This window comes from Physeter macrocephalus, chromosome 4 (assembly GCF_002837175.3).
Source record: "Physeter macrocephalus isolate SW-GA chromosome 4, ASM283717v5, whole genome shotgun sequence".
In the NCBI taxonomy this organism is placed as follows: Eukaryota; Metazoa; Chordata; class Mammalia; order Artiodactyla; family Physeteridae; genus Physeter; species Physeter macrocephalus.
Genome location: NC_041217.1, coordinates 27,548,139 through 27,572,012, shown reverse-complemented (window position 1 = coordinate 27,572,012; position 23,874 = coordinate 27,548,139). Strand labels below are relative to the sequence as shown.

The following is a 23,874-nucleotide window of genomic DNA, read 5'->3' as shown; positions in this document are numbered from 1 at the left end:
AAGCTATACTTCAATAAAAAAAAGTTTAATCAAGATAGGAAAAAAAATATCATCTTAGTGAGATCTTGTCTGGCCATATATAATGCAATCTTATTCTAACACTTCCTATTTCCCTCTTTTAATTTTAACTTTCTCTTTAGCATTTTTGCTAACAAATACATTTTATATGTTCCTTATCTTTCTTGCTTATGATCTAAATCCCTTGCAAGCTCCTTGGGAACAGCGATTTTTGCCTGTTTTATTCATTACTATATCACCATGCTTAGAACAGTGCCTGGCACATAAAAATAACACAGTGTGTATTTATCAAATAAGTAAGTGAATGAATGTGAATTCTTCAAAACGGTAGGGTGGACTGAAAATGTTTTCTTAATTTTTAAAACTGGCAAAGTTAAGGCTCCCCAGATTAGATTAGTTTTATCTAACTTCTCTCCTTGTCCACATCATGATCTCTGTCGTAGCCACCCTGAACTCCTGTCTGGATGGTTGCAATTGCTTCCCAACTAGTATTTTCACATCTGTCCTTCTCCCTACAATCCCTTTTCTCCATCCCAGCTGGGGTGGTCTTTTAAAAGGGAAAACCTGACTGAGACTGAAATCCTTAGCAAAGCCTAATGGGACCTGCAAGATCTAGCTCTGCTCCCTCCCCACCTTCGACTCACACACACTCTTCTCATTCTCCTTGCTACTTCACTAGTCTTGCCGCTTCTTAAACTGGCCATGACCTTTCCTGCCTCAGGGACTTTACACGAGCTGTTCCCTGTGATGAAGAGCATCTTTATCATCCCTTGGCCAAGTTACCTCCCATTCATCCTCCTGGTCTCCTGGCAAGGATCATCTCCTCAAGAAAAGCCTTCCCTGAACCTCCAGGCTCAAGTTTCTCTGATACTTCATGTTATTCTTTAAGGCACACCATACAGTTTCTACTCCTATGTTCATGCAATTACTTGTTTAATATCTGCCTTTCCCAACATGCTGCAAGCTCAGTGAGGACCTAAAAACTCTTCAACAGATCATTTGGCTACGTTTGGTCTATGGTGCAGAGAAGGCCTTGGTAGGTGAGAAACTTGTAGTGTCAAACAGGAAGCCTCTGAAGAAAAGGGCTTTCACATAATAAGTCAAGTCTTCCAGGAAAGACTCCGTTCTGATGATATTTGTGTGCCTTTCTAAAGCCACAAAGGTCAATAAACCACCCCTCCCTGTGATCATCACCAGCCCATTAGCAGAAGACGGTCAGAGCGAATACTTCCAGTCTAAGGGGGGTGGGTGTTGAAGAACAGCACCTCTTGCCATTCTTGCAATGTCATGATTTATGCAGCGAGGTACTGCCGCAGATGACAGCAATTAGGAACAGAACCGGACACAGCAAGAACAACAGCAGTAGTGTTGATTAACTCTAGGTAGGATATTAGTCTTCTATTACTGTGAACAAATTACCACAAACTAAGTGGATTAAACACAACACAAACTCATTATCTTACATTTTCCATGGATCAGAAGTCTGAGCACAGCTTTGCTGGATCCCTGCTCAGGGGATCACAAGCCTGCAGTTAGGGCACCGGCCAGGCTGAGTTCTCATCTGAGGTGTGGGGTCCCCTTCCAAGCTCGGTCGGGTTGTTGGCCAAATTCAGTTTCTCATGACCTCGTAGGATTATGTTCCCCATTTCCTTGCTAGCTGTCATCTGGGGATCACACTCAGCTCCCAGAGGCCATTGGTATTCCTTGCCATGTGGCCCCCATGCTATTCACAGCATGGGTGTTTACTTTCTTCCAGGCCAGTAGGAGCCCACTTCTAGCATTTCTCACCTGTGACCAGCAGAGAAAGCTCTGTGCCTTTAAACTGACTAGGTCAGGTCCACCCCGTGACCTCCCTTTTGCCATATTACGTACCACAGCCATGGGAGTGATCGCTCGTCATATTCACAGGCTCCGCTTTGCCCAAGGGTGTTAAACAGGGCATCACACCAGGGCATCCTGCCTACCACCAGCAGCCGGGACAGCTGATATCAGTTAATAACAGTGAACCCTTGAGTGCGTATTCCTCGCCAGCACTGTGCTAGGTGCTTTTCAGCATTTAATCTTTAAAATAATCTATGAGGAAACTTCCATTGCTTTCCCTGTTTTACCTGGTTTACAGGTGACTGTCCGGTTTTATACAATCACTAGGAAGCGTAACTAGATTTTAAGCTCCAGTCTTTCTGATTCTAGAATCCATTCTTATACACCTTACCTCAAGACAGCTGTTTCTCCTGTAACCAGGGGAATGATGATTATTACTGTTTTATGGATGTAAACACTGGTTTGGGGAGATCAAGTAACACACTCAAGGCCACCTGGTTGGTAAGTGATAGAGCAGCCATCAATCTAATCTTCTCCTTCTCAGCCCCATGCTGTTGGCGCCCCATGCTGTTGGCACCCCATGTAATAGGGGGACATTCAAATCGCTTGTCAACTAGAAGGAAACTCAGTAATGAACACTCCCCCAGAGACCAGAGGAACCAGCCTGCCTTCAGGCTCCAACCCGTGCTTGAATGACATGGCACACGTTATCAGTGCTGTTTCTTTTAACCTGCAGTGAGTGAAAGCAGAGGTGTTTTATTCCCAAGCTGAGGAAACTTACCTGAGCTAAGGGAACCTGGAATCATTCCCTCAGAAGTTTCCTGATACTTAGCACCAGAAGTCGCTCCTCCCACGATGGTAAAAGGTTACTGATCATTAACTTCTCTCTTCTGTGCATTTACACATTTGAATGAAAAGTGTCCGGGGGCGCTGAAACAAACAATTATTCAGGAGTGAGGATGTATTTCCCTGGGACTAACATCATCTTGTTTTCATTGCTTCCTGCAGGGAGACAACACAGCTTTGGCCCCGACCTGCTAACAAATACAATTATCCTTTGTAAATGTGATATCCCCCCCCACCCCCACTTTGTGCTTCGGCAACCAGAGGTCAACCTCCACCTGAGAGTGCTGTCCACTTTGTTTCTCTTGATAGCTCTCAATGCCAATGGTCAGCTTGCTGCAGAAACAGCTATTCAAAGGACATACCTGCCTCCGGCACCTCAACTGTAACCCCCTGTCCTGCTACTGTGCTTCAGGTAAGAAGCAGAAAATAAAGTTATCAGAAAAGTTTCATTTCATCTGAGTGCCCTGCCAGGTGAAGGTCTGGATTATAACTGCATTCCTCTGTCAGCAGCCACTCCTCCCAGTGGGCAGCTCTCCTCCCAGGGCTGCAGCTTGCCCAGCACCAGGAGCGCCACTTGCTTCTCCTGCCCCTTCAGGACCAGGGCTGGTAACAGCTGCCCACCTGGCACTCATCACCCACCCCTTGATGGCCCACACCTCAGTATATAGCTCCGTCCTAAAAATGTTCTTAATTAATCTTTAATTAATTGAACTGTGGCATCCATATCCTACCAAGAACCCTGGCTGATAATCACTTTAAATTCTTAATGGAATTATTGACTTATGCAGTGAGTATAAACTGGTGATAAAAAGCATTAGGCATATGGCTGATGGGGCACTGGACACTTGTATATTGCTAAAATAACATCGCATTGTTTACTTGCTAGTCACATGGGGAAAACATCATGCTACAACGGAAGGATGAGACTACCATTTGCCTTAATTGATGGTCCAATGCTAGGATCCTCAATGGTGAGTCAACCAGAACATATGTATCTTATGATGAAATGCAATATAAAGTCCACATCTATGACATAATCTAGCTAACAAGATTTAAACTGAATCATCATGCCTTTGCTTTTTCCTTCCAGTTTATAAAAAATAAGTGGGTTAGAGAAACAAGCTAAATGATATTGCAAAGAAGCACCTAGTCAAATCCAGAAGATGGGATATTCTGTAGATAACTGGCCAAATCCATTTAACAAGCGTGCTATTATGTCTATACTTGATCTTTTTTTAAAAAGGACTTAAAACTGGATATGTGACGTACATGCTCTAATTGGTTCCTCATTGAACAAACTAGCTAGGAAGGACATTTGGGGGATGATTTAGATAATCAAATATGGACTGGTTATTATTAAGATGTATTGACATGGAAAGTTTCAGATCATTAACTGGGAGTAAATGCAATTGTCCAGGGAAGGGACTGTGAAGAATAAAAGAGGGCTGAGGACATAGCCTTCGGAAACATCAAGATTTCAGAGAGAACACTGGAGGTGGAGAGCTGGTCGGGGACTGACGAGGAGCCAGGAGAGAACAGAAGAAGCAGGAAGGCCAGGGGAGGAGGGTGTTTCCAGAAGGAGGGAAAAGTCAGGTGTATCATACGCTACAGATAGGCGAGTGGGAGGGTGAAAAGGAGGCCACTGATATTACAGTAGGAAGTCCTCGGAGACTTCTGCACGTGGAAAGGCAAGGAACAGAGATGGCTCTTGTAAGAATGGTATTAGAAGGAAGAACACAGGACAGTAACTGGAGGGAAGCAACAGTGCCCATCTTTGCACAAGGAGGTGGAAGAGGAGGAGTTGCATTCAGGTTGTATCCTGGGTAAATGAAACTCCTCGAAACTACTCCTGTACCCAGAATACCGTGTGGGTGGCGCCCCCTGGAGGACGCAAAGGGAAGGGCTTATGAAGCAGGCAGAGTACATAGAGTTGTTTGGAAATGGAGAGTTAAGCAATTTGTAGACTAGTTGGAAAAGGTCAGTAGGGATGCAGAGATTGAAAATCTAAGAGGAGAAGGAAGGATCACTTATGGCACAGGATGCAGAAGTTCACAGAGCAGGGAATAACGTGGCGAGCAGCAGACAAGGCCGATGAGCCTTGTGGAGGATCGAGCCTTCCTCTGAATCAGCAGGAAGAGAGCCAGGACCCAAACCATGGAATTCTCACCTTCTGTGGAAGTCACCAAGCTGGTGATGATGAGCAGCCATAAGCACACTTTGAAAGCAGGTTTTCCAAGTGGCAGTGTTTTGGAGTTCTGCAAAGCCGCATCAGCAGTCATTAGATTGTGTGGGCCTCACACTTACTGGGGCAGGGGATTGTCAATGTGATGGGACTTGAGGGTTGGACCCATCACCCCAGGAGAATCTCCCCGAATAAACAATAAAAGGTTTTGAGTCAGCAGATGAGTTTTTGGCCCTTCTCTTCTGTCACGTACACTTTTTGAACTTCAGCTTGACTTGCTTCAATGAACTTTTACTCAATACAGGGCACAAAGGACACTGTTCTTAGTACAGCCCGTGACATTCTATTCAATCAAGAATCTGTTTGGAGGAGGGGCTGGAATATTTTGGGCCTGCAATGAGAAATATAAAACGGTTCTCCATGTGCCTGGAACAGAGAACTGCCTCCCTAAAAAGTTAAGACTGATAGAAGAGGAACTAAGGTGCACTGTTTACTATGACCATTTCTTTTCTCTTTCTGTACTCTCTTCCCATCACTCCATCACTGAACCAGAAAGGGCCGATGTCTTCTGGCCTCTACTGCCCCACGGAGTCCTGCTTTGTGGCTACTGACCACACAGCAAACTATCCCCTGGTCAGCAGGTCTCAGATGTGCACGCAACGTTCCTAACCAGGACTCTGAGGAGACCACAGGTGTCTTCCAGGGAATTCAGCAGCTGCTCAAGGTCCAGCAGCTCAGAGCCCATTAGTCAAAGGTTGCTATTTCCAACTGCTCTGCTCGCTATGTCAGATGGATCTGGGACAAGCTCTTGGTCAGAGGGTTTTCTCCCTGGTGCCTCTTCGTAGATGCTCATCTTCCCAGATGCTCATCTTCCCAATTTATCCTCCAAGCAATATCTTCCCTCACAGCTTTAGAAACTCTGGGGCTTTGCACAAATGTGTACAAAGTGTGGAGACTCCAGCCAAGAGCTGAGAGTGGGAAGGAAAACTGCAAAGGGAGGGAGAGCTGAAAGGTGCCGGGCCGTTAATTCCAGCTCAGTGGGGATGGGGAAGGAAACAGTAACTCAGAGCGGAGCTCCAGAGCTAAAGCAAACAGGAAGGTTTTAATGAGAAAGTCCTTGAGGGGAAATGACTCAGTGGTTTGGAAAGAGTGGGTTCCGGCAGGGCTGGAGGTACCACTGGGAGCTTCATCCTTGGGGAGGGAGGGTAGCCAGTCCCGAGGAGGCCCACCAGGGAAGGGCAGGTCTTTCTTTTTGGTGCCAAGACAGAGCAACCTCATCCTCCACTGGGGTTTCCCCCACCACACACACTTCCCTGGAACGGGGGTTGGGAAGGGGATCCTCAGGCAGGAGCAGCTGTTCCATCTGCTACAGGATTGAGAAAAGCATCTTAACTCTTAGTGTGGAGGGGGAGGCTGAGACTGCGTGGTCAAGAATCTGTTTGGAGAAGGGGTTGGGATATTCTGGTGCTGCACCTGCAATGAGGGATACACAACAGTTCTTCCAGTGCTTGGAACAGAGAACTTTAAAAAAAAATGCTGTTAAAAGGAAAACTAAGTCACGATGATTACCACGATGATGATACAGACATGGTGCGGAGCTTGGGGAGGGGATGCATTTTCTGATCCAAAAATCAGGGCATGGCATCTAACAAAAACATTTTTTCTCTGGTTTCTGAATTTGCATACAGGAGATGCCTTAAAATGGTATAAAATGAAATCCTACTTAGTCATAAATGTAACAAAATGAACTTATCAGAAAGGATGACTTTGCATGAAATGGGAAGTATGCTGGAGAATCTGGCAGGAACCAAAACTGTGTTTGAACTGAAGTGTACCTGAGAAGAGTTGGCGAATGAAACTTTACAAATCCTGACTTTATTATAATTTCTGCATGAATCAGCGACGGGTGGGGAGAGAGGGAGAGCACGCTCCCTTCTGCGAGTGTGGGTGTCAGGGGAGAAGCCAAAGTCCCTCCAGCGTATTCAAGTGAAAAGCGCTTGGGCTCTGGGGCCCGGGACCTAGAATTGAGTCCTGACTCTCTGACATCCTAGCTGTGTCTCTGGTGAATCTGGGGTCCCTGATCTGTCGAGTGAGGACAGAACTGAGCCTGCCATGTGGCTGTGAGAATTCCAGCTAATGTCCATTGGCCCCCTGGTCCAATGTCTGGTGTGGATGGTTACGCATGATGTCAATTCCCTCCCCCTCTCCGACCCATCTCATTGAGGTGGGGAAAGATGCGCCAGCTTTGGAAAGGTGCCCAGTCACTGAAAACACCCTGAAATTTATCAGACATCTGGGGACTCCTCCAGAAGCACAAGGAGGCCCTGCCCGTCCCCCGCCCCCCCAGGCAAGTGGGTGAGGAGAGAACACGCTCAGGTCAAGCTGCCAGCTGCTCAGTGGGTGCCCACCGCAAACCCACCGTAAACCCGCCGCAAACCAGCAAAGGGCCAGGCTTCCACTGGCTGGAAAACTGCATGGAGAGGAAGCTGTAAACAGTCTGGGGGGAAAGAAAGTTTCCTGTCAAAATAGGGGCAGCAAGAGCCTGGTGATTTGGGGTGAGCAGAACAAGGGCAGCAAAGAGGGGAAAATGTAAACACAGATGAACCGTGAGCCCCCGGTGCATTTAACCTGACCCCGGGAGCAGCCGGGGCAGAAAGAATGTGGGAACCTCAATTATGCTGCTGACGATCACGAGGGACTTCCCAGCCTTAGCTGATCCCGCTGACGGCTCCTACAGCGACTTAAAAGGGCATTTTAAAAGCCATTCTCCAAGGCCCTCCTGCCAGGGGAATGGGGAAGATTTGTCATTTCCACCCAGCTTGCAATGCTGTCACTTCTGCGCACCCTGGCTTTTTCTAAAAAGGTCTCTGTCTTTTAAATTTCATCATTTACATCACTTGCTTCGGTGACTCTAAACCTGGCGTGCTGCTCCATGGTTTTGCTGCCCTCTGAATCACATGCTTTTGCGTACATTACGTAGTAGGGCTTGGAGTCCAACCTTAGAAGGAAGTTGCCAAAGCTTCCCATTCCTTTTCCAAGGCTGCTGGTGGTGCCTTTCTGGAGTCGTCAGAAACACACTCTCTTCCTCGAGGTCTTTTTTCTAATTCTAAGTTACCCTTGAAGAAAGGTCCCAGGCTGGGCCATGACTACCTAAGAGCTCAAGCCAATTCTGATTAATAAATATTTAGGCACCTACTATGTGCCAGGCATGATGGAGATTCCCAGGTAAGGATCCTTAGTTTCTACTCTGCAGGGCCTTGCTGCCTGTAAAGGAGAAACATACAGGGTCTATGTCGGGTCTGTAGTGGAGTCCAGCTCCTGTGGGCTGTGAGTAGAGGCGACTGGCACAATGGGAACAGTTCACTGTTATTGTATTCCTTCAAAAGATATTTGCTGAGTACTGATTATGTACCATACACTTTTCAATACCTTGGGGATACAGTGAAGCATAAGAGTGTGGGATCTGAGGTCAGGCAGAACTGAATCAAAGCCCTGCTTCCAATGCAACCCAAGTCTCAAACTCACTGAGCTCCAGATTTTTCATTTTTAAACTGGGACCATAATAAGAATAATAATATCTACTTTGCAGAGTTCTTGTGAAGTCAAGGAGTGGTTATGATACATGCTTAATGGGGCTGATTGGTTGTTCTAGAATAGATGAATAAATATGGATGATGATTGGATATGCAAACAGGGGAGGTAAAGAAAATTAATTTTATTTCTTGGGCATGAATGCACGGGTATGGCAGGAGAAATAATAGCACATACAGAGACGCAGCATTCCAGACGAGGCTATGCCTAAAACAGTGCTGTTCCTCAAGGGCCACAACTTTTCTAAGAGAATGTTTTACTTTTTTATTTTAAAACAAAAACTTGACAATTATTTCATGTACATAAATGCTTATGTATACATACATATATATCATGTATATATAATAAATATGATATATACTCTTATAAGCACATGTATTCGAAATAATCTGAATGTCCAACGTATAATCCACAGTCACTGCATGATTGCAGCCTCCAGTTTGTGTCTGGGATCACATTTATGCCAAGTAAAGCCACTTTATCTATTTTCCTCTAATGAGGAATAGAGAGAGGTGGGCTTAACATATAAATGTGTTTGCATCTGCTGGAAGCTAAAAAACAGCAGGGTGCATTTTATCCAAAAGTAGGTTTCAAGGTGGTAGGAAGAGAGAAAAGCTGAGTGCAAGAGAGGACGCCTGCACTTGGCCCAGGGTAATACAGATGGGCTGACTGGGAAAGAGCTGGGCTTGGACAGTTAGGACCACACTGTGTTGGGAGTATAGACTTGGTTTTAGGAAAACAATATGATGTCACATTTCATTAATGTTGTTAAAGCTCATTTTACTGGTTTTGTGACTTTTTTGGTGTTTAGATTATAAATTTGTTTTAGTCTTATATGAGCACTAAGGTAAAATGGGTTAATACTACCTAGTTTTTTGATGTACAGATTTAAATAATATATTAATAAACCTAATTTAAGTCTAACCCAAGGGTCCACTAGATCTCTGAAGGGCGGGGCATTGTCGTAGGTTAAGGAGCAGGCTGGGACACTCCATCCTGGTGTAGGCGGAGGAGGGGCTGACCGGAAGTGCCACTTTCTGGTTGAGGGCCTGAGTCCTGGGAGCTATGAGCAGGTTCCCGGGAAAAGTGAGGTCATCACAGAAGGGCTTGGAAGGCTGCAAAGGAGCATGTGCTACAGAGAACAGATCCTCTTTCCCCAACTTCCTCCTGGCTTAACCTCCGGACTCACAGAAACCTCACTGGTTGCTTCTCTCAACTTCATTCACTTACTGCTGCAGATCTGCCGCGTTTCAGCTCCTGTGCTGAGCTCAGGGATACAGTGTGCATGAGATGAACACAGTCCCCTACCCCCAAGGAGCTTACAGTGAGAGGGACCATTGAATTCATACTTATTCTCAACTCTCACTACTTGTCCTTTCCTACAAACTTAGTCTTTAGAATCCTACACATAATTCCCGCCCCACTTCTACAAAGAAATAATCAAGCTTCATTTGATTTATTCAACTACATACCCGGAAAGGAGCAGGTACCAGGGGCGATAGCGCCATTTTCTCCTGTTTTTTTCTTGGTGCTGTCTGAGTCTAGCCCAGGAACCTGCAAAAAGCGAGGACTACGTTTTATAGAGAGTTAGAAGAGGCAACAAGGAAATGGCATGATTGGCTGGGAGGTCAGGTATTAAGTCTAGCAGGTCTTGTTTTCCAGGGTGAGGGAAGCCAGCTAGAGCTGAGCTGGAGGATTGTGACTGGTGTATGTTAGGTTTCCTTGACAGTGAGGCATTTCTTGTAAGTGGCAACTGACTTTCGTTTAGATCTGTGATGCGGACCCCTGCTGCTGGGGCAGCCTCCATTTTGTGGGTCCCGATATTTGAATTAATTTTTTATTACATCTTAGGTTGGGTTCTATGGAAGTACTGCCAGAGGTAGGGGTTTGGGAACACGTGATTTGTTCAGGAAAAACTTGTAAGGGAAGAAGGGAAGCAGAAAAGTGAAGGGAAAAGAGTAAAGCGAGGAAGAAGTCCATATTTGATCCCCAGAGGACTCTGGAGCGTCACAGAAATGTCCCCACCATGAGGCAAGAGGGCCAGACTTTTGTGGTTGGGAGGGTGTGTGTCTGTGTGTGTGTGCGTGTATGTGCGTGTGTGTGCACGCGTGCACGCGCATTGAGCGAGGGGGTGGTCGGTGGCATAACCTCAAAGGTGAGGCAGCCCCCATCAGCTGTAAGGGTAATTTCTAGAGAAAGCGGGAGCTGTGAGCTGTTAGCTCACCACCTCTGTAGACGGGTGCACCAGCCCAGTAAAGGGGACCCGAGTGAGGCACCAAATGAATCTGCCTCATGTAGGTTCAAATGCAGGGTTCACCTTCACAAGTTAGCATGACCATTATCTGAGGTGATTATGAAAAGCACCTGCTGCAGTAACTGTCCCTTCCTCTCCTTTCTGGCATTAGAGGCAGAAGTTCTTGACAGACAAGCCTAATCAGAAAAATCTACCTGATTCATACTCGAGGTAAGCAAGAAGGTTAAACCCATCACTGAAACCTTATTCCTCTGCCCACCTTGCGCCAACCATGTGGAAGAATCCAACCTCACCTGGTCTTGTGCTCACCCAGTACTTTGGCTGTTGCAACAGCCCCTAAAGAAATAGTTTCTTTCCTGTCTAGAATCAGCCCTCTGGATACCTCTACCGCAGGGCTTCCCAAACTCTATTGCATTAAACTCTAGTTTAATGGGGTTGTGGAATGAAGGTTGTGGTAGAGAATGACTCTCCCAAAGATGTCCACACTCTAATCCATGGAACATGTGACTGTGTTGCCTTACATGGTAAATGGAACTTTGCCAGTGTGACTAAGGGCATGGATCTTCAGGTGGAAAGAACACCCTGGATTATCCAGGTGGGCCCAATCTAATCACATGAGTTCTTAAAAGTTGAAAATCTTCCCTGGCTGTGGTCAGAGAGAGATGAGACAGAAGAAGATGGAGGAGAGATTCAAGGTGTGAGTTATTCGACCTGCCATTGCTGGCTTTGAAGATAGAGGACGGAGCCATGAGCTAAGGAATTTGGGCAGCCTTTAGAAGCTAGGAATGGCCCTCAGCCAGCAAGAAAATGGAGACCTTGGTCCTATAACCACAAGGAATTCAATTCTGCCAAGAACCAGAATGACCAAGGAAATGGACCTTCCCCTTGAGCCTCAAGAAAGGGACATAGCCCTGCTGACACTGTCATTTTAGCCTGTAGAGACCCACATCAGACTTCTGATCTACAGACTAAGATAATACATTTGTGTGTGTGTGTTTTGTTTATTTTTTTGCGGTACGCGGGCCTCTCACTGCCGTGGCCTCTCCCGTCGCGGAGCACAGGCTCCGGACGCGCAGGCTCAGCGGCCATGGCTCACGGGCCCAGCCGCTCCGCGGCATGTGGGATCTTCCCGGACCGGGGCACGAACCCGTGTCCCCTGCATCGGCAGGCGGGCTCTCAACCACTGCGCCACCAGGGAAGCCCTTTACATGTGTGTTTTTTGAGCTGTTAAGTTTCTGGTGATTTGTTATAGCAGCAACAGAAAACTAATACAAGGGTCTTGATCAAATAAATTTGGGAAGTGATGTTACAGATTATAGGACATGTTAATCATTTTGTTATGAGAGAGTCATAGTAAAAACAAAGCGAGTAAAAAAAATCATTAATTGAATCAAATAGCAGATAACTTGTTCACTACAAAGAGAGAGGCCGACATTACCCCGATTCACAGTTCTGTGTTCCCACAGCATCATGTGTGCAGATAGAGGGCTGTTGCACAGCCACAGCATCAGCATCATGCTCCGTTGTCATAGTTACCCTCTGAAAAGGAAGATGCCCTGACAAAGACCAGATTGACTGTGGTAAGTGGTGGGAAGTTACCCCGAGGGTGGCCAGATGCTTCTACGTTCATGTCAGAGATGTTTTCTGAAATTCGTATTCAGTCAGCTCTGCCCCAAATGGAAACATGGTCACTTATGTTTAGAAAACAGGAAGCCTATATTCATGATGGATACTTTCTAATGAGGGGGATTTGTTCTTCCATCCTAACACCGAGGGAACCAAACACCAGAAAAACAATGTTTTGTAGTAGATGTTGCCCCAACTACTGGTAACTTCTTATACCTCATTTCCTACCCTTCTCCAACTTAATCCCTCCATGCTAGTCACAGGGCTTCCTGTTATACCTTGAATACTCAAGTTTATCCTTCTGCAGGGACTCTGCCCTTGCTCTTCCCCAGGCTGGAATGCCCTTCCTCCCGATGTTTTCATGCTTCACTCCGTCCATTTAAGTCTCTGCTCAAGTGTCCCCACCTCAGAGAGGTCATCCCTAAGCTCTTTACCTAAAATAGACACCCTGCCCCAATATTGTTAGTCTTCTTACCCAACTTTATAGTTCCTCGCGGCACTTCTGTATTTATTTGAGCAGTTGTTCATCGCATCCCCACCAGACTCTAAATTACATGAAAGCTGCTGGAGCCTTGTCTCTTGATCACTGCTGTATCCCCAGTTTCTGGCACCTGATAAGTACCCAGTAAACACTTGTTGAATGTAAGAAGGAATTGCTTGGAGTCTTGATTCTCCACTGGCCTTCCAGCCCTCTGGCACTTAATACTGGCTATAGTACCTCGTCCAATTTCTCCCAAATCCAAGTTGTTCCCTAGTCCATTGTAATTGGTATGGATGATTGTATCTTTCAAAGATGGCCACCACAATATATATCCCATCTCACATGCTCCTCTTACAAATTGATGTTGATTCTCCTTCCTTTGAGGAATGTGTCTATATTCTCTCCTCTTGAATCTGGCCTGGCCTGCGACCACAATGGGAGTATACTATGACACTACGTGACTTCTAAGGCTAGGTCATAAAAGGTGATATAGTGTTTGCCTCATTCTCTTGGGTCTCTCCCTCTGGGAACACAGCTCTCTTCCTATGGGGACAGTCAGGCCCACAGAGAGATGATGTATAGCTGTCCTGACACACAGCTGAGCTGAGGTCCCAGTTCACAGCCAGCACCAACTTCCAGATACATGAAGAAGCCTTTGAAATGACTCCAGCCCCAACCATTGTCCAGCTGCAACTGAAGGAGAGACCCCAGTGAGAACCACCTAGCCAGACAGCCACCCACCAACATCCATGGGAGGTAATAATAAAATGATTGTTCTTGTTTTAAGCCACTAAGTTTAAGGGTGGCTTGGTATATAGGAATAAACAACTGAAACAGATGGGATATGGAGCTGTCTGTTAACAGCTCTGATTTCTAATCTCTATTCTGTACCACTCACTCTACTTCCCAAGGACTCAGTTTCCAACCTACAACACCAGAGCATGCATGTAACCACCTCTTCTGTCACCCTAGGGTGACTGGTCATCCTCAGGAATTGTGCTTAGAAAAAAGTACACATATATTTTGATATTTTCCTATTATCACAGTTCAGAATTTGCCTGGATTCAGCCACTCTGAAGATAAATAAGTCACCCAGGACAGCTGGGTTAATGAACTGCACTCTGCTGTCAGTCTTCTCAGCTCCGGTCCCACGCCAGTCCCTGGTGGCATTTCCTTTTCCAGCAGCCCTTGTCATCTACAAGGATGAATCCCATACATCTCTATGCACCTCTACAGCTGGGGCAGACTCTCATAAGGCCGTTCAACTGCTTCCTCCAAGCAGTTCTTACTCAAGGCTGAGGGCAAAACCAAGAGCCCCCCACCTCACTGGGCTGTTTCTGGGCCCAGTCTGGGAGGGGTTTTTAGGGAAGTCAACACAGTCACAGTGGGGCTAGATAACAAACCTATGGTCAGAACCTCTCAAATACAGTTAAGCACTGAGTCTGGAAAATAAGCTGCAGATGGAAATAATATGCAAAAAATAGTGTCTATTGCAGAGAGACTGATTGGGTAGGGGATTTAGAACGGGTCAGTATGATAACAATAGTTAAGATCATGGTCTGGCTTCAGTGAGCCCCAGCTCAGATTCTAACTCTGCAAGTCCCTAAGCCTCTCCAAGCTTCAGTTTCCTTGGCTGTAAGGTGGAACTAAGACCAGCACCTCCCTCATAAGGATGTCATATGGACGAGTTGAACTGATGTTTGTACAAGCCAACACTGAAAACTGAAGGCCTCAGTAAACGGAGCCCTTGTCTTTCCCTTAGATGGATCACAGAGGCTGCACAGGGTTGGTTAAGGCTGGAAGAGTTTGCCCAGTGATTTATGGAGCTGGAATGGGGAGCTCTGAAATGGGAAAGGCCAGCATGTTGCCTCAGGGATGCTGTGTAAAAGCCTTGGGCTTTTTACGTTTCCTCCCCCAGTCCAGAACCCCCCTCCGCCTCCTGGGCAGCTGCCACCCCTGGATCATTTTTGAGCCACTAAAAGTGTGGACCCCTGGGACTAACACCCTGGGAAAACCCTCCCTCCATCCTCTCCCTTGTCTCATTGGAAGATTGCCTGAAGGGCCGACTCACAACACTTAACATAAAGAGCAGAAACTCCCTATCCCACCAATGCCCTTGGTTTCCCACGAACCAGTGGTGGAGCAGTTGCATTTGCACGAAATGGCATGTACTAAAATAGGCAGTTTGAAATATTCCTGGCAGATGGTGCTAAATATAGACACAGCGACAGATTGGCCCCTCAGTGCAGCTCTTCTCCTGAGCGTTAAGAACGTGCTGGAGCCAAGAAGCTTCTCTTTTCCGGAAGACTGTGGCAAGAGCCCCAGGATTTCGCCATGCCAGAGAACTGCTAAGATTTAGAGAAGGGAGGTACCTAAGAGAGTGAACACTGGTACCATGGTAAGAGGTTCCCAAATTCCACAAGTGCTGGAATGAAAAAAAAAAAAAAGGTGCAGAGAAGAAGTTCTGATGAACTGGAATTATTTATCTTCCTTCTGAAGGATCAACTACTCTCTCAAGAGATGTCTTCCATGAGCAAAAATTAAAATAGAAGTAGAGGCAGTAGAGTACAGTGGTTAAGGTTGGAGGTTTGTGGCTAGAGTGCTCAGGTTTGAACCCTGGTTTTGCTCCTTACTAGTTATGTCAGCTTGGCCAAGTTAGTTAACCTTTTGCTGCCTCAGTTTCTTCATATGCAAAATGGGATAACAATAATACTCTCCTGTGACGATTAAGTAACGTAATGTAGGTAAAGGCCATGCCCAGTGCCTTGTACAGAATAACTGTTGCTTGGATGGTGGCTATTTTATTTAATGGACTAGGAAGGAGAGAGAGGTACTTATTGTAAAATGGCTGAAGAGCTTTAAGGCTTGGAGGAATATTTCGGATAAAAACCAAGCCAAAATTAAAAATAAAGTCAGGTTGCAAATTCTTAAGTAGTTCCTATATCCACCGAGATTGTATTTGGAATGGGCGATGCCATAAATAGCTACCCAGTGGAAAGCCATTACCGTGGGAAGGGTGCTGGTGTGTGAAAGGCAGGGTGCTGGTGTGTGAAAGGCTGGCTGCTGGGAGAGGAAGGAGACAATCTGGAGGGGCTCGGTCATTATCTTAAAAGGGAAGGCAAATCTATCTTTTCCTAAGGACTAGGTCTTCGAACATCGTGAAATTCTCTATCTGACTTCCATGCAGTAAAACTTTTTAAAAGCCAGGAGGATTTTCTCTTAAATTTTAATGACGATACCTGCCAGTCTGTGGCAAGTGCCATTAAGGGACCTAGCAGGTGGTCCTGTGCTCTGGTTCTCTGCATGCGTGTCATGCTCCATTGTGGCTGTGCCTCTGGTTTCCTTCTATCCAATCCTGTTGTCTCCAAATTCTGAAGTGAGAATTTCTGTGTATTTCACACTCTGTGTGCTGCTAGGACCATGTCCCATTGACCAAGAGAAATGTCTGCTTTGAACTGTCCTTGCAGGACTAGAACACTCCTGACAGCCTAAGTACTTCCCCCTAGAGCTAGAAGAGTCTTTTCTACAGAATTTTCTCAGGGGGATTATGCTAAAGGCAACCTCTGCAGGAGAATTATGGGACTATGTTCAGGGCTCTGGCTCCAGAAATAATAGGTAGTGCATGGTCTCATGGTACAGACTTGCCCGTATTCTTACATCCTGTATTAGTTAAAGTAGGCTAACTGCTGTTACAGACTAACCCCAACGCTTCAGAGGCTTAACAGGGAGAAGGGTTGTTTTTCTCCCAAGCAAAGTCCATTGGCATTGGGATGGGGAGGGGTGGGGGTAGGATGTCCCTGCTCCATACAGGTATTTAAGAACCCAGGCTGACAGAAGCCCTGCAGTTTTCAATTTGTGGCTTTCAAGGTTGCCTGGGTGTCACCATCCAGCAGACTGAAAGGTGCATGGAGAACCACAGTGGGAATTTTTTACGGGTCAAGCCTAGAAGAGGTCTATCTATCTATCTATCTCACATCACTTTCACTCATATTCCATTGGCTATAACTTAGTATATGACCATAGATAGACTGTAAAGGAGGCTCGGACGTGTAGTTTACCTGTGTTCCCAGGAAAGAAAGGAAAATCAAGAATTTTGATGATCAGCAGCCACCATATTGCGCTTCCTGAAGCTATTTCAAGAGACCAGGAGATATTTTGAATCAACGTTTGGAAAAAATTCTAGAATTTTTTTCAAATTTCCTGTGCTGTTTTCACTCAATTTTGAATCAGACTTGTTAAATAGTTGCTTCTAACTTACATCTCTTCCTATTAAATCTTGTAGTCAAGGAACATCACAGCTTCCCTACAATAAAAGTGGAGTTGATCCATCCCTCACAGCCTAAGTTTCTTTGTGAATGGCACAGTAAATGAGTGCCTCCTTTTAAGAAGAAAACACCAATTATTCTTTAAAAGAAAGCTTATTTTCCTCAATGCAAGACTCAGAGTTTTGCACTTTGCATTATTGTGGGTGTTTTAGAAACTGCTGATACTCCTCTAATGCTGTTATTATCAACAGGCTGCAAAAGAGCCCAGTATACAAAGGAATAAAAGAAAAGGAAAGAAGCCTTTCATTTATAACAGGACCAGTCCTGTAATGGCCACAGAATATGCTCCCCAGCATTTAAGTAAGAACTGCCAGATGCTTTCCTCATTCCTACTAAAGGAAGTTGTATGCATGGATATAATGATATTTGTATGTTTACAGCATGCTCTTACCTTTATGATCAGTTATAAGGACATTAAAATTTTCTGCAATATTAATGAAAATAAACATATTGCTAAGGCTTTAAAGACCTAACAAAAAATTCCATTATAGCTGAAAATTTGCAATAATATTGTTGAGTGTACAGTCTACTGCTATAGGAAGATACAAATATAATAAAATTTAATATACACTCTACCCCATGTATACTTCTATCTGACACCTCTTATATTTTAATATATTTAAGTTTTCACTATAAATGTTTTTACATAGAACAATAGTTCTAAAACTTTGTTGTGCATCAGAATCACACAGAGAGCTTGTTAAACATAGATTCCCAGAAACGACCCTGGACCTACTGAATATGAGGGGGTGCATTGGAGCATATGTATTTTTAACAAGTTTTCCAGGTGGTTCCAATGCATACCAAAGCTTGAAAATCATGCCTGATGTGTCTTAACGCTCCCAGTGTCTGGCATATAGTAGGCACTTAACATACATTTGATGTATGAATGAGTGAGTGAATGAGCAAAATAAATCTGTTACTGAGTCTAAAGCAATAAAATAAAAATTCATTGGGAATTTACTGCCAAAAAATAAGAAATAATCGCATTCCCAGGAATGCTGCAATAATAATTCAACTTTATTTGTACAGTGTTTATCATCAAGTTTCACTGACATCAAATATTCAAATTTACTACTAGAATGCCAAAAAGCCATAGATGTATTCATCTATGAATACAGGGTATGTCAGGGTATCTGGAAAGGATATGCCACACTCAGAGGGGGAATGCAAGAATTGGAATAAACTAATTTTGATGAAGACACAACATCTTAATAATGCAAAAATCTACATCCTTCCAGTGTTGTAGGTACATCTTGCTGAGAACTATTTATCTAGTGTCAAGCACAATTTCAGGACCACCTGCTTAATGATAATTTTTAATTAAATGACAGGTACTTTATTAGGAGTTAGACTCCCCCAAAGCAAAGTGTGTTATGAGAATTGCAAGCTTTCAGAAAGCTGACACATACCTTCCTGTGTGTAACATCCTCCCAGTTTTCCTGTGACCTCTCTGGGTGCTCCTTCTCTGCCTTTTCAGGCTCATCATCTTCTACTCAACCATTAAAAATTAAATTCCTCAAAGTTTTGAGCTAGGCTCTCTCCTTTTATCACTCTCCAGAGCATATGATCTATCCCTATACCTTTAATTATCATACATTTATACATGATACCCAAATTGTTGTCTCTAGCTCAGACCACTCCTCTGAGCTCCAGGTGGTTATGCACACCATACAAGAACAGTTTATAAAACTTAGACCTAACTTTAATGAGTAAAAGAAAAATATTAGTCAGTCTTTTATTTTTAACTGGTTAAGCATATAGATATATAAAGTATCCAATATACTCGATAAATATGAAAAATCTTGATATCATATGCCAAGCACTCAGTAAATATTACATGCCGGGGTATATTTTTTCTGATGTTGTTATATATAATATAGCCCTCCAAAGCAGGATAAACATAAAATTTCAAAGCTACATCAAGATGTACATCTGAGTAGATAGTGTCAATTGTGCTAAGATGGAATGATGTTTGGCTGGAATTTTGAACGCCCAATCTTGGACCAGCCCCATATGGCTAGCTGTCTCAGGTTCAGGAGGAAAAACTGTAGGTGCAGGGGAAAGCTGCTCTGTTTATTACTGTGAAGTTTTAGCCCCTCCTTGTCCTCTCCACTTGGAAATTAACCCCCACTGAGCTGCACAAGTCCACCTGATGCCAGAGGGATTCCTTTCCCTGGAGAAGGCCACCAAACAGCCTGGATCTCAATCAAGCACGGTGGCCTAGTTCCTCAAGATCTACATCCAGTCCTGGTCCTCAAGTCCTACTACTCTGATGACTAGAAAATATAAGGAGAGAGAAACCCAAAGGAAAAACATGAGGGAGAAGGGAGAGTTTCCACCTATGGCCACTTTATCTCAGTATTCCACTGGTATTGATCCATCACGGTTATCCTCCAGATGGTAGGGTAAGGAGTTTTGTACTTGTCCAAGAGAATAGTGGGTGCTATTTGTTCAGTGATGTGTTTATTCATCCAACAAATATTTGTGAGTGACATATGTGTCAGGCACTGTTACAGGTACTATAGTTACAGCAGCAATGAAAAATGACAAAATCCCTGCCATAATAGGACCTATATATTCTAACATATAAGTAAAATATATACAAGGTCAGATGATGATAAGTCCTACTGAAAAAAATAAAGCAGGGAGGGTGGACAGGGAGTCCTAAGCTATTACAATAACATAAGCAAGAGATGATAGTGTTCAAAAACCACAGTTGGAGGGCCTCCCTGGTGGCACAGTGGTTGAGAGTCCACCTGCCAATGCAGGGGACACAGGTTCGTGCCCCGGTCCGGGAAGATCCCACATGCCGCGGAGCAGCTGGGCCCGTGAGCCATGGTTGCTCAGCCTGCACGTCCTGAGCCTGTGCTCCTCAATGGGAGAGGCCACAACAGTGAGAGGCCTGCGTACCGCAAAAAAAAAAAAAAAAAAAATCACAGTTGGAGATCCTAGTATTCCACTTTAAATTGATAGAACAGCTAGGCAGAAAGTCAGCAAGTATAGAGAAGACTTAAAAACACTTGCCCTCACTGATATTTATAAAACATTCCACTCAATGACAGCAGAATACACATTCTTTTCAAACACGCATGGAACATTGTCTGGAGTGGACCATATGTCAGGCTATAAAACAAGTTTCAATAAATTTAAAAGGTCCGAAATCATACAAAGTGTGTTGTCTAACTATAATACAATTAAATTAGAAATCAACAACAGAAGGAAATGGGGGGAATTACTAAATACTTGGAAATTAAACAAAACACTTCTAAATAAACCATTTGTCAAAGAAAAATACCAGAAGGAAATTAAAAAAAAATATTTTGAGCTGAGTAAAAATAAAATTCAACATATCAAAATTTATGGGATGCAGCTAATTCAGTAATCAGAGGGAAATATATAGCTATAAATGTCTACACTAGAACAGAAGACAGTTATTAAATCAATAACTTAAACATCAACCATAAGAAACTAGTAATAGAGGGACTAAATCCAAAGCAAGAAAGAGAAAGGAAATAATGAAGAGTAGAGTAGAAAACAGAGAAGTAGAAAACAGAGAAATAGAAAACAGAAAAATAGTAGCAAAAAATCAATGAAACCAAAAGTTGGTTCCTTGAAAAGACCAACAAAATTGATAAATCTTTAGCTAGACTAACCAGGAAATAAAAGAGGAGACATAAATTACCACCAGCACCCCCCCAAAAGAGGGGCAATCCTTTCCATTCTTGCAAAAAATTAAAGGATTATAAGTGAATATTATAAACTACTTTATATCAAATTAGACAACTTATGTAAAATGGAAAAATTTCTAGAAAGACATGTTACCTAAACTGACTCAAGAAGAAATAGAAAATCTGAATTGATATATAATAAGGTAAAAACTGATTTGTAATTTGAAATCTTCCCACAATGACAAAGTCATGCCCAAATGGATTCACTGGCAAAAGTTTTCCCACTAAGACTAGGAATATGGCAAGCATACCCACTCTTACTCCTTCTACTCAACCTTGTACCAAAGTTCTAGTCAGTTTAATAAGGCAAGAAAAAAATTAAAGGCATACCAATTGGAATGGAAGAAGTAAAACTGCCTTTATTCACAGACAACATGATCTTGTATGTAGAAAATCTTGAGAAATGCTCACATTAAAAGATATATTAGAGTTAATAAACAAGTTTGGAAAGGTCACAAGGTGCAGGATCAATGCACAAAAATCAATTGTATTTCTACACGTTAGCAAGGAACAGTCCAAAATCAAGATTAAGAAATGACTTCCATTCACAATAGCATCAAAAAGAATAAAATATTTAGGAATCAAGTTAACAAAAGAAGTGCAAGATAGGGCTTGTACATTGAAAACCACAAAGCATTGCTAAATAAATGGAGTTACACTCCATGTTCATAAACTGAAGACTCAATTTTATTAAGATGGCAATTCTCCCCAGAATGATCTATAGATTTAACACAATCCATATAAAATTGCCATCAGGATTTTTTATAGAAATTGACAAGTTTACTCTACAATGCATACGAAAGTGCAAAGAACCTACAGTAGCTGAAACAATCTTGAAAAAAAAGAGAAAAGAACTTATATTGCCCAATTACAAACTTAATCATAAAGCTACAGTAAGCAAGACAATGTGGTACTGGCATAGGATAATCACATAGATCAATGGAACAGAGGTGAGAGTCCAGAAACAAACTCTCATTTATGGTCAGTTGATTTTTGACAAATATGCTAAGGCAATTGAGAGTCCACCTGCCAATGCAGGGGACACAGGTTCGTGCCCCGGTCCGGGAAGATCCCACATGCCGCGGAGCAGCTGGGCCCGTGAGCCATGGTTGCTCAGCCTGCACGTCCTGAGCCTGTGCTCCTCAATGGGAGAGGCCACAACAGTGAGAGGCCTGCGTACCGCAAAAAAAAAAAAAAAAAAATCACAGTTGGAGATCCTAGTATTCCACTTTATTTTTTTAGAACAGCTAGGCAGAAAGTCAGCAAGTATAGAGAAGACTTAAAAACACTTGCCCTCACTGATATTTATAAAACATTCCACTCAATGACAGCAGAATACACATTCTTTTCAAACACGCATGGAACATTGTCTGGAGTGGACCATATGTCAGGCTATAAAACAAGTTTCAATAAATTTAAAAGGTCCGAAATCATACAAAGTGTGTTGTCTAACTATAATACAATTAAATTAGAAATCAACAACAGAAGGAAATGGGGGGAATTACTAAATACTTGGAAATTAAACAAAACACTTCTAAATAAACCATTTGTCAAAGAAAAATACCAGAAGGAAATTAAAAAAAAATATTTTGAGCTGAGTAAAAATAAAATTCAACATATCAAAATTTATGGGATGCAGCTAATTCAGTAATCAGAGGGAAATATATAGCTATAAATGTCTACACTAGAACAGAAGACAGTTATTAAATCAATAACTTAAACATCAACCATAAGAAACTAGTAATAGAGGGACTAAATCCAAAGCAAGAAAGAGAAAGGAAATAATGAAGAGTAGAGTAGAAAACAGAGAAATAGAAAACAGAAAAATAGTAGCAAAAAATTAATGAAACCAAAAGTTGGTTCCTTAAAAAAAAATATTTTGAGCTGAGTAAAAATAAAATTCAACATATCAAAATTTATGGGATGCAGCTAATTCAGTAATCAGAGGGAAATATATAGCTATAAATGTCTACACTAGAACAGAAGACAGTTATTAAATCAATAACTTAAACATCAACCATAAGAAACTAGTAATAGGGGGACTAAATCCAAAGCAAGAAAGAGAAAGGAAATAATGAAGAGTAGAGTAGAAAACAGAGAAGTAGAAAACAGAGAAATAGAAAACAGAAAAATAGTAGCAAAAAATCAATGAAACCAAAAGTTGGTTCCTTGAAAAGACCAACAAAATTGATAAATCTTTAGCTAGACTAACCAGGAAATAAAAGAGGAGACATAAATTACCACCAGCACCCCCCCAAAAGAGGGGCAATCCTTTCCATTCTTGCAAAAAATTAAAGGATTATAAGTGAATATTATAAACTACTTTATATCAAATTAGACAACTTATGTAAAATGGAAAAATTTCTAGAAAGACATGTTACCTAAACTGACTCAAGAAGAAATAGAAAATCTGAATTGATATATAATAAGGTAAAAACTGATTTGTAATTTGAAATCTTCCCACAATGACAAAGTCATGCCCAAATGGATTCACTGGCAAAAGTTTTCCCACTAAGACTAGGAATATGGCAAGCATACCCACTCTTACTCCTTCTACTCAACCTTGTACCAAAGTTCTAGTCAGTTTAATAAGGCAAGAAAAAAATTAAAGGCATACCAATTGGAATGGAAGAAGTAAAACTGCCTTTATTCACAGACAACATGATCTTGTATGTAGAAAATCTTGAGAAATGCTCACATTAAAAGATATATTAGAGTTAATAAACAAGTTTGGAAAGGTCACAAGGTGCAGGATCAATGCACAAAAATCAATTGTATTTCTACACGTTAGCAAGGAACAGTCCAAAATCAAGATTAAGAAATGACTTCCATTCACAATAGCATCAAAAAGAATAAAATATTTAGGAATCAAGTTAACAAAAGAAGTGCAAGATAGGGCTTGTACATTGAAAACCACAAAGCATTGCTAAATAAATGGAGTTACACTCCATGTTCATAAACTGAAGACTCAATTTTATTAAGATGGCAATTCTCCCCAG

At 42.9% G+C, this 23,874-nt stretch overlaps 1 long non-coding RNA gene across 1 annotated transcript in view; it reads right to left on the bottom strand.

Annotated features, from left to right (window-relative positions):
- Positions 1 to 2,626: 2,626 nt before the first annotated feature.
- The window catches only part of LOC114486132 (uncharacterized), a 63,630-nt gene continuing 42,382 nt past the window's right edge, over positions 2,627 to 23,874 (bottom strand). Inside the window, exons 4-5 of the long non-coding RNA XR_003679383.2 lie at positions 9,931 to 10,012; positions 2,627 to 2,769 (exon numbers count right to left, since the gene is read on the bottom strand). This is a non-coding gene — a long non-coding RNA (uncharacterized lncRNA). The remainder of the gene's footprint in view (positions 2,770 to 9,930; positions 10,013 to 23,874) is intronic.